We start from the raw sequence: 10,000 nt of genomic DNA, 5'->3' as shown, positions 1-10,000 counted from the left end.
GGGGTTTGGGGATGTGTGTGTGTGTGTGTGTGTGTGTGTGTGTGTGTGTGTGTGTGTGTGTGTGTGTGTGTGTGTGTGTGTGTGTGTGTGTGTGTGTGTGTGTGTGTGTGTGAGTGTTGGGATATGCGTGCGTACAGGCAAGTGTGCGTGCGTATACACTTCATTTTCTTATTGTTTAACACAGATAAACACACACTCACACTCACACTAACACTAACGCATACGTACACACGCATACGTACACACGCATACGCACACACGCATACGCACACACGCATACGCACACACACAACGCACACACACAACGCACAAACACGTACGCACACACACATACGCACAAACACGTACGCACACACATACGCACACACACATGCGCACAAACACATACGCACAAACACATACGCACACAGACATACGCACACACACAGACACACACACGCACACAAGAATAAGCAGAGAGAGAAATGAGGTATGAAGCACTGAAATGGAGAGTGAGACGAAAGGCAAGAAAGAGATTAGGAGAAAACAGATGGTCGAAAAAGGAGAGAGAAACTAAAGAGAACAGAGAGACACAAAAGGAGAGAAACGAGAGAGAGAAAGGAAGGAGAACAGCAAGAAAGGAGAGAGAACAGAGAGACAAGATGGGAAGGAGAAACGAGAGAGAGAGAGAAAGGAAATATAACGAAGAGATGAGAAAGGAGAGAGAACGGAGAGACAAGAAAGGAGAGAGAACAGAGAGACGAGAAAGGAGAGAGAACAGAGAGACGAGAAAGGAGAGAGAACAGAGACGCGAGAAAGGAGAGAGAACAGAGACGCGAGAAAGGAGAGAGAACAGAGAGACGAGAAAGGAGAGCGAACAGAGAGACAAGAAGGGAGGGAGAAACGAGAGAGAGAGAAAGAGAGAGAGAGAGAGAGACAGGAAGAGAGAGAGAGAGAGACAAGAAGAGAGAGAGAGAGAGAGACAAGAAGAGAGAGAGAGAGAGACAAGAGAGAGAGAGAGAGACAAGAAAGAGAGAGAGAGAGAGAGACAAGAAAGAGAGAGAGAGAGAGACAAGAAAGAGAGAGAGAGAGAGACAAGAAAGAGAGAGAGAGAGAGAGACAAGAAAGAGAGAGAGAGAGAGACAAGAAAGAGAGAGAGAGAGAGACAAGAAAGAGAGAGAGAGAGAGACAAGAAAGAGAGAGAGAGAGAGACAAGAAAGAGAGAGAGAGAGAGACAAGAAAGAGAGAGAGAGAGACAAGAAAGAGAGAGAGAGAGAGACAAGAAAGAGAGAGAGAGAGACAAGAAGAGCGACAGAGATAAGAAGAGTGAGAGAGAGAGATAAGAAGAGCTAGAGAGATAAGAGAGGGAGAGAGAGAGAGAGAGAGAGAGAGAGAGAGAGAGGGAGAGAGAGAGAGAGAGAGAGAGAGAGAGAGAGAGAGAGAGAGAGAGAGAAAGACGGAGACAGAGACAGAAAGAGAGAGACAGAAAGAGAGAGAACAGAGAGACGAGAAAGGAGAGAGCGAGCGAATGAGCGAGAGAGAGAGAGAGCGAGGAGCAGGTCGAACGTCAAGGCTCGCCGCCACCAGCTCCTCCTGCCAAGTGTGCACGTTGTTGCCTCTTACTGCAATTAATCTACAGGAGAGGAATCGAATGTGTTGGATCCGGCCCGTTGCCCCGACCCTGTGGTTGATCACTTGCTCCTTTTCATTCGTTCATTTTCTCTCTCTGTCTCTTGTTTATTTTTCTCTCTTTTCTTTTTTGTTCTTTTCTTTCTTTCTTTTTGGTTCCTCTTTCCTTCTTTCTTTTGCTATCCCCTTTTTTCCCAACCCTCGCTCTGTTTCCCTCTTCTTATACCATTTCCTCTTCCTCTCTCTCTCTCTCTCTCCTTTTCCTTCCCCCTCCTCTCCCTCTCTGACGCCTCTGTCTTCCCCCTCCCTTCCCTCCCTCTTCTTACCTCATCCCCCTTTGCTTTCTCTCCCTCTTCCCCTTCTCCCTCTTTTTACCTCATCCCCTCTTCCTTTCCCTCCGCCTCCCCCTCCCTCCTCACCCCCCCCTCCCCCGAGCCTTCAAGTTTGTATCTAAAACTCCTCTCCATCAATCGTGCTTGCAATGGTTTTCCTCCCTCCATCCCTATTAAAGTTGGCGTGGCACCTGCGTCCCTGACATATCTTCTTTGACCCAGTGTGAGTCTGATTTAGGCGATACCATCTGCTCCTTGATGAGCTGCCAGATGTGCTCGCGGCCCCGTCCAGTCATGAGTCTTTGACTGACTCGGTCCAGCCATCTGGTCAATGATACCTGCGTCTCCGTGCGAAGGAGTTTGCCGTCTGTGTATCTCAGGCTTTACTTGGCCTACAACCTGGCATACTTTCTGTGTACCTTACTTTAACAGTTCGATTCGCATTGCTGACTGTATTTGTCCTTTGCCAAAATCGTGTATCTCTTTTTGTGTGTGTGTACAGTGCTCTTGTGCCTGGTATGTGAGTCTCTGTCTCGTGACTCAGCGTCTACAGGCTAAGATGCCTTGTTCATGGCCAGAGTCTGTCCGTCCTAGCATCTACAGGCTAAGGTATATGCCTTGTTTATGTCCAGAAAGTCTGTCTGTTCTTGTTTCAAACAGATGGAATATTTGACATAGATACACGTTATTAGTAAATCGTGGACCCGCGATGTAAATTTATATCCGCCTCTTTTCAGGAGAACGAGGAACGTTCTTTTTTTCTCTCGCACATAAACTACCGTGCATTGGCCGCGTTAGCTTCCTCCATCATTATAAATCCCGCCCCGAGCCGTTCTTTCTTTGTCTTGTCCATCGCGGAGAGACTGATGCCAAGACCCTTTACCACGATCACGCCGCGTATTTTTAGCGTGTCATTAATTAAGCTGACCCGAGTGCTGGTGGATTCACGGAGCGAGCGGAGATTTGCTTGAAGATTTGTGCCTTCGGTTACCGGGCGCCTGTTGCCAGGTACGGCCGCGCAGCTTGTTTGCTTTAATAGCTTGAGGAAAAGAAAAAAAAGGAAAGAGAAAAACATGAAAAAAGAGGAAAAAATGCGGAGTTTGAGAGAGTGGGGGAACGGTGCAAGGAAATAGTACGAAAGGAAAAAGAGGAAGAAATCGTGGGGAATAAAAAAAGGAAGGGAGGAAGGAAGGGAGTGAGCGAGGGAGCGAATGAGCGAATGAATGAAGGAGGTGAAAGCGAGAAAGGGAAGAGTGAAAAAAGGAACGGGAAAGATTCATACTGAAAAAGGAAGAGTTACAAAGGAGCAAAGATACCCCCTCCATCTGTCTGTCTATATATCTGTCCATCCCTCTGTCTGTCTATCTGTCCTTCTCTCTGTTTATATATCTGTCTAGATGTGTACACATACACGTACACATGTATACACATATAACATATATCATACATCAATACATACATACATACATACATACATACATACATACATACATACATACATACATACATACATACATACATACATACATACAAACATACATACATACATACATACATACATACATACATACATACATACATACATACATACATACATACATACATACATACATACATAATACATACATACATATGCATATACATATACATATGTATGAGTGTGTGTTCGTATATATAGATTGGTATGTATTTGTGTTTTTGTATGCAAAAATCGCGTACACACACTCGCCTACGCATTCGCATATGTACCTGCACGCACCCAGATCCGTAGCATACACGCACCTACGCACTCACATGTACATATGAAAGTATATATGCACACCAACATACATGTCCACATATATACAAGCATATACGTATGTATACACACAAACCCAAACGTACAGACAGATGCACATAAACTTCCGTACACGCGACACGCAAACGCACACGCACGCTTGCACGTATATAGACACACCCAATCGTTGTCACTTAAAATGGCTTGTGTGATCTGATGATGCTGATAATTGTTATTAATTCGTCTCATGAAAGGGCATGACCTTATCATGCAGCGCGTATCGACCCCCCCCCCTCCCCCCCGCCTTCCCGCCTCCCCGCGTGTGATGGGCGGGCGTGGGAAGTTGTTCCAAGCGCCAATTGTGGGCAGTGAAACTCGGCGTCGTGTGTTATGTGGGGCAAGTTAACAGTCTGGGCTAGCAGTATGAGCCGTGATAACCTGAAGGGGGTGCTGTGGGAGAGATAACAGCGTTCTTTATGTATGGTGAGGAGGTCTTTTGTGGTGATAGTGGTAGTTTGACGTGAGAAGGGCACCATATGCGGTGAAGATCAAACGCCTAGCGGTAAGAGGAGGTGGATATGATACTATTGTAGGGAGGGAAACCAGATAAGACTTTATTGCACGTCCTTCAGCAAGGGGCAGGAAATGAACAAGGCCGCGCCATACCAGGCCAGCATGTACTATAGGAGCCGGGGCGATTTTTTTGCAGCCAGGCGTCGGATCGGACAGCAGACGCCATGAATGGGACAGCAAAACCATTTTCGTGGTTTATTTTTACACCTTGTATCCTGCTGCGGGAAGGTTGCCCCTGCGTTCCCGAGTGGCCCGTTCGCAGATTGAGGCACGTCGTCCGCCCACGATGGGAGGTGTGGGCCGGGGCGTGGCGCAGGTGCGGTGGGCGTCGCCACCTTGGAGGGCCTCTGTCTGCGGCCGGGCGGGCAGGAGGAGATGGTGATACAAGATACAGCGGGGATTAAAGTTTTTTTTTTATGAAGGGGTTTCCTGGATTATCAAAGAATGGAAATCAAATGAGAATCCAGAACAAAAGAGTAGCAGGCAAGATATAGAAGGGAAATGTATAGTGAAAGATCAGGAGACAATGGAATTCCTGGTAAAGATCGGGGACAGGAGATAAAGCCGATGTCAAAGGGTAGAAAGGACGGAAAGAACGAAAGAACGAAAGAACGTGGCCCCCCATTGCGCTGACAGGTTTCCACACAACGAAGGAGCAGTGACACCGGACCTGCCGTGAAGTATCATCGACTGGCGTATTGCTATTGCTGTGTACAAAATCCCTGTATAGATTAAGAAAAGAGAGAGAGAGAGACAGACAGACAGACAGACAGACAGACAGACAGACAGACAGACAGACAGACAGACAGACAGACAGACAGACGATGAATGAATAGTTCAACAGAGACAGAGACAGATACAGGAACAGAGACAGAGACAGAGAGACGGAGAGACAGACAGACAGACAGAGAGAGAGAGAGATGAATAAATAAATAGATTCAAAAAATAAAAAATAAATTAAAAAATCCCGTAGGAGGAAGGGTTGTCTCGGGGCCGCCGCGCCGCCGCCGCTGATTAGGACGGACATTAGGCAAGGGCGTCGGCAAGGTTGTGCAGTCGGACCTCGCCGCGTAATATCTCTCGGGTTGTTGTTCCTGGCTTTTCGCTTCATATTTATTTTTTGGTTCCGTAAGAAAAGGAGGAGGAGGAGGAGGAGGGGTGGAGGGGGAGGAGGAGGGGGGGATGAGGAGGGGGGGAGGAGGAGGAGTAAGAGGAGGAGGAGGAGTAAGAGGAGGAGGAGGGGGAGGGGAGGAGGAGGAGAAGAGGAGGAGGAGGAGTAAGAGGAGGAGGAGGAGGGAGAAGAGGAGGAGGAGGAGGAGGAGGAGGAGGAGGAGTAAGAGGAGGAGGAGGAGGAGTAAGAGGAGGAGGAGGAGGAGGAGGGGGGAAGAGGAGGAGCAGAGGAGGGGGAGGAGGAGCAGAGGAGGGAGAAGGAGGAGGAGGAGGAAGAGGAGAAGGAGAAGGGGAAGGGGAAGACCAAAAAAAAACTTTGAGACATGATAGCACTGCGCGAGGGGAAAAATAAAACTTTGAGAGAGGGAACTTTATCGTATTCGGATATTCCGTTTTAATGATTAAGTTCCCCATCTATTTTTTTTTCTTTTTTTTTTTTAGGTAGACTTCATGTCTAACTTTCAATCGGGAAGTCATATTGTATATTTTTTACCGGTCTTTTTTTGTTCGTGTTTGCGCCCTTGTTCCCTCGTTTCGTAAGAGTACTCTTCCTCTGCACATGTTCCTCACCCCCCACCCCCACCCTCCATCCTCCCCCTTCACCCCAACACCCCTTCACCCCCATCCTCCCCCTTCCCCCCTGCCCCCCCATCCTCCCCCATCCCCCATCACCCCCCAGTGTATGGCCATATTGACTGTTCCCGTCACACATGGGGGAGTATTGTCCGCTAATTATTACACGCTGCCGCAGTCTCCACCTCTAGCTAATTAAACCCACTGCTCAATTATCAGCCCGGGGAAGTTTTATTTGCTCCATCTGCTCTTTTCATTTTTTTTTTTTTGTTCTCTCGCTGTCTTAATACTTCCTCTCTCTTTCTCTTCACTCTTTTCTCTTGCCCCTCTCTTCTCTCTCTGTCTGTCTCTCTCTCTTCACTCTTTTCTCTTGCCCCTCTCTTCTCTCTCTGTCTGTCTCTCTCTTCTCTCTTTCTCTTTCTCTCTCTCACTCTTTCTCTCTCTCTCTCTCTCTCTCTCTCTCTCTCTCTCTCTGTCTTTATCTCTCTCTCTCTGTCACTCTTTATCTCTCTCTCTCTCTCTCTCTCTCTCTCTCTCTCTCTCTCTCTCTCTCTCTCTCTCTCTCTCTCTCTCTCTCTCTCTCTCTCTCTCTCTCTCTCTCTCTCTCTCTCTCTCTCTCTCTCTCTCTCTCTCTCTCTCTCTCTCTCTCTCTCTCTCTCTCTCTCTCTCTCTCTCTCTCTCTCTCTCTCTCTCTCTCTCTCTCTCTCTCTCTCTCTCTCTCTCTTCTCTCTCTCTTTCTCTCTCTCCCCCTCTCTCTCTCACACTCACTCTCTCTCTCTCTCTCTCTCTCTCTCTCTCTCTCACTCACTCACTCACTCACTCACTCACTCACTCTCTCACTCACTCACTCACTCTCTCTCTCTCTCTCTCTCTCTCTCTCTCACTCACTCACTCACTCACTCACTCACTCACTCACTCACTCACTCACTCACTCACTCACTCTCTCTCTCTCTCTCTCTCTCTCTCTCTCTCTCTCCCTCTCCCTCCCTCTCCCTCTCCCTCTCCCTCTCTCCCTCTCTCCCTCCCTCCCTCCCTCCCTTCCTATTTCCCCTCCCTCCCTTCCTCCTCCTTCCTCCTTCCCTCCTTCCTCCCTCCCTCCCTCCCTCCCTCCTCCCTCCCTCCCTCCTGCTCTCCTCCTCTTCCTTCTCCTCTGATCTTTCTCCCCCTCTGCCTTCCATACCCACTGTCACTATTCCTTCCTTCCATGCCCCCCCCCCCTCTTCCTCCCCCCTCCCCCCCTCACTCACAAGCCCCACAATGAACCGTATTCATGTTGACAAATGTGGAAAGGTATGAATGAGAACGAATATCTTCACAATACAAGAGATGTATTTAACCGGTTTCGATTATATCTTCGTCAGAAATACATGAATCGAAACCGGTTAAATACATCTCTTGTTTTGTGAAGATATTCGTTCTCATTCATACCTTTCCACAAGCCCCACAATATGCTCTTCCGGAAGGAAATCAGGAACCGCCTTCTGGTGAGCGATTTTCTGTTCAACAATGGCGTTCGGGAATTTTTTTTTTTTGGTTTATTACACTAAAGGCGCTTCGTTGTTGTTCTTGTTGTGTGTTCCTCCTCCCTTCTCATTGCCTTTTCTCTCTCATTCCTCCTCCTTCCTTCTTCTCTCTCCTTCCTCCTTGTCCATCTCGGCCTCCTTGTCCTCCCTTCTCTCCTTCTTCTCTGCTCCCTGCTGCCTCCATCCTTCCTTCCTTCCTTTCTGATACCTGTTTCCTTTTCTTTTCCCATTTATCACCCTTTCTGTCCTTCCTTCTTTCCTTCGTTCATTCATTCCTCCCTCTCCCCTCTTCCCGCTTCACTCTTCCCTCCCTCCCTCCTGTCTCCTCTCTCTCGTCTCCCCCTGGGCCCTCGGCCCACCATCTACTCCTCCTCCTCCTCTTCCCCCATTCCCTTCCTCCCTCGTTCCACCTCCTCCTCTGCCCTCTCCCCTTCCTCTTTGGTCCCACCTCCTTCCCCCGTCCCCTGTTGGTCCCCCTCCCACCCCACCCCGGAGTCTCGCTCATGAATGACGCCCTCGTCCGCCCTTTTCCCTTTTATCTCTCGTCTTTGTTTCTCTTTATTTATGTATTTACTTCTCTCTTTCTTTTCTCTCTTCTCTTCTCCTTTCTCTCTCTTCTCTTTTTTCTCTCTTTCTCTCTTTCTCTTTCTCTCTTCTCTCTCCTCATCTCCTCCTCCTCCTTCTTCTGCCTCCTGCTCCTTCTGCCTCCCCTTCCTCTCCTTCTGCCTCCCCCTCCCCCTCCCCCTCCCCCTCCTCCCCTCCCCCTCCCTCCCCCTCCATCCCTCCCTCCCTCTCTCCCTCTCTCCCTCCTCTCTCCTCCCTCCCTCTCCTCCCTCCCTCCCTCCCTCCCTCCCTCCCTCCCTCGTTCCCTCTCCTCTCCCTCCCTCCCTCGTTCCCTCTCTCCCTCCCTCCACCTCCCTCTCTCTCCCCTCCTCTCTCCCTCTCTCCCTCCCTCCCTCCCTCCCTCTCTTTCCCTCTCTCCCTTGCTCTCTCTCTTTCCCTCTCTCTCTCTCTCTCTCTCTCTCTCTCTCTCGCTCTTTCTCTGTCTCTCTATCTCTCTCGCTCTTTCTTTCTCTCTCTCTCTCTCTCTCTCTCTCTCTCTCCCTCTGTATGCCTTCTCTCCTTTTCCTTTATCACTTACTTTTGATTCCCGCTTCCTCCGTCCTGTTCTCCCATCCTCTTCAGTTCCCCTTCCTCTTCCATTCCCTTTTCCCTTTTCCTCCCCCTCCCCCTCCTCCTCCTCCTCCCCCTCCCCTCCCCTCCCCTTTCCCTTCCACTGCATTACCTTTTCCCTTCTACTCCGCTCCTCTTACCCTCCCTACTTCTCTTCCTTTCTCCTTCCCCTTCCATTCCCTTACTCTTTTACTCTTTCCTTTTTCCTTCTCTTCCTTTCCCCTTCTCTTCTTTTCCTCTTCTCTTCCTTTCCCAATCTCTTTCCTTTCTCTCCTTCTCTTCCTTTCCCCTTCCATTCCCTTACTCTTTGACTCTTCCTTTCTCCTTCTCTTCCTATCCCCTTCTCTTCCTTTCTCCTTCTCTTCCTATCCCCTTCTCTTCCTTTCTCCTTCTCCTTCTCCTCCTTTCCCCTTCTCTTCCTTTCCCCTTCGCTTCCTTTCCTCTTCGCTGCCTTTCCCCTTTTGCATCGCTCGCTAGTTACCCTGACCTCCTGATCCATCGGTTATCTGTTCCTTCCCTTTCCCCACCTTCATCATTTTCATCACTTCGTACCCGTTCTCTCCTCTCTCTTCTTTAATCCCATATGCGTCTCTTTTTCCTCTTTATGCTTTGTTTTAGTTGTTGTAGGTACTATTTTTCTTGTTCTTTCTTTTCATTCTTTTGTTTTCCTTCTCTTTCTTCTGATTGCTATTCGTTCGTCTCCCTTGTCTTCTCCTGTTTCCTTTGGTTTCTTACTTTTAGATGAAAGATGACTCTATTTTCCTTTTTTTTCTTTTTCCTTTTTTTTCCTTTCTGTGTCCCTCTTCCTTCCGTTTCTCGTTGCGCCGCTAATGATGCCCTTCATCTCTCTCTCGAAGTCTAGTGTCTTGTGTCCAGTCGCTCTTTCCCCCCTTATCCCTTCCTCTCCTCCTATCTCCCTTTCTTTCATTCTCTGTCTCTCTCTCTGTCTCTCTTTTCTCTTTCTATCTTTACTTTCTCTCTTTTTCTCACTTTTTCTCTCTCTTTTCTCTCTTCTCTTCCCCTCTCTCTCTCTCTCTCTCTCTCTCTCTCTCTCTCTCTCTCTCTCTCTCTCTCTCTCTCTCTCTCTCTCTCTCTCTCTCTCTCTCTCTCTCTCTCTCTCTCTCTCTCTCTCTTACTCTTACTCTTACTCTTACTCTTACTCTTACTCTCTACTCTTACTCTTACTCTCTCTCTCTTCCTCTCCCTCTCCACTCTCTCTCCCTCTCCCTCTCCCTTCCCCCCTCCCAGTCTCCCTCTCTTCCTCTTCCTCC

At 48.6% G+C, this 10,000-nt stretch overlaps 1 protein-coding gene across 1 annotated transcript in view; it reads right to left on the bottom strand.

Annotated features, from left to right (window-relative positions):
- LOC113803399 (tyrosine-protein kinase Src64B-like) overlaps positions 1-10,000 on the bottom strand; it is a gene marked incomplete in the record, with an annotated part of 222,744 nt that overhangs the window by 116,278 nt on the left and 96,466 nt on the right.

This window comes from Penaeus vannamei, chromosome 15, assembly GCF_042767895.1.
Source record: "Penaeus vannamei isolate JL-2024 chromosome 15, ASM4276789v1, whole genome shotgun sequence".
Classification (NCBI taxonomy): Eukaryota; Metazoa; Arthropoda; class Malacostraca; order Decapoda; family Penaeidae; genus Penaeus; species Penaeus vannamei.
Note: the sequence above shows the minus strand (reverse complement) of the source record. Positions and strands in the feature narration are given on the sequence as shown.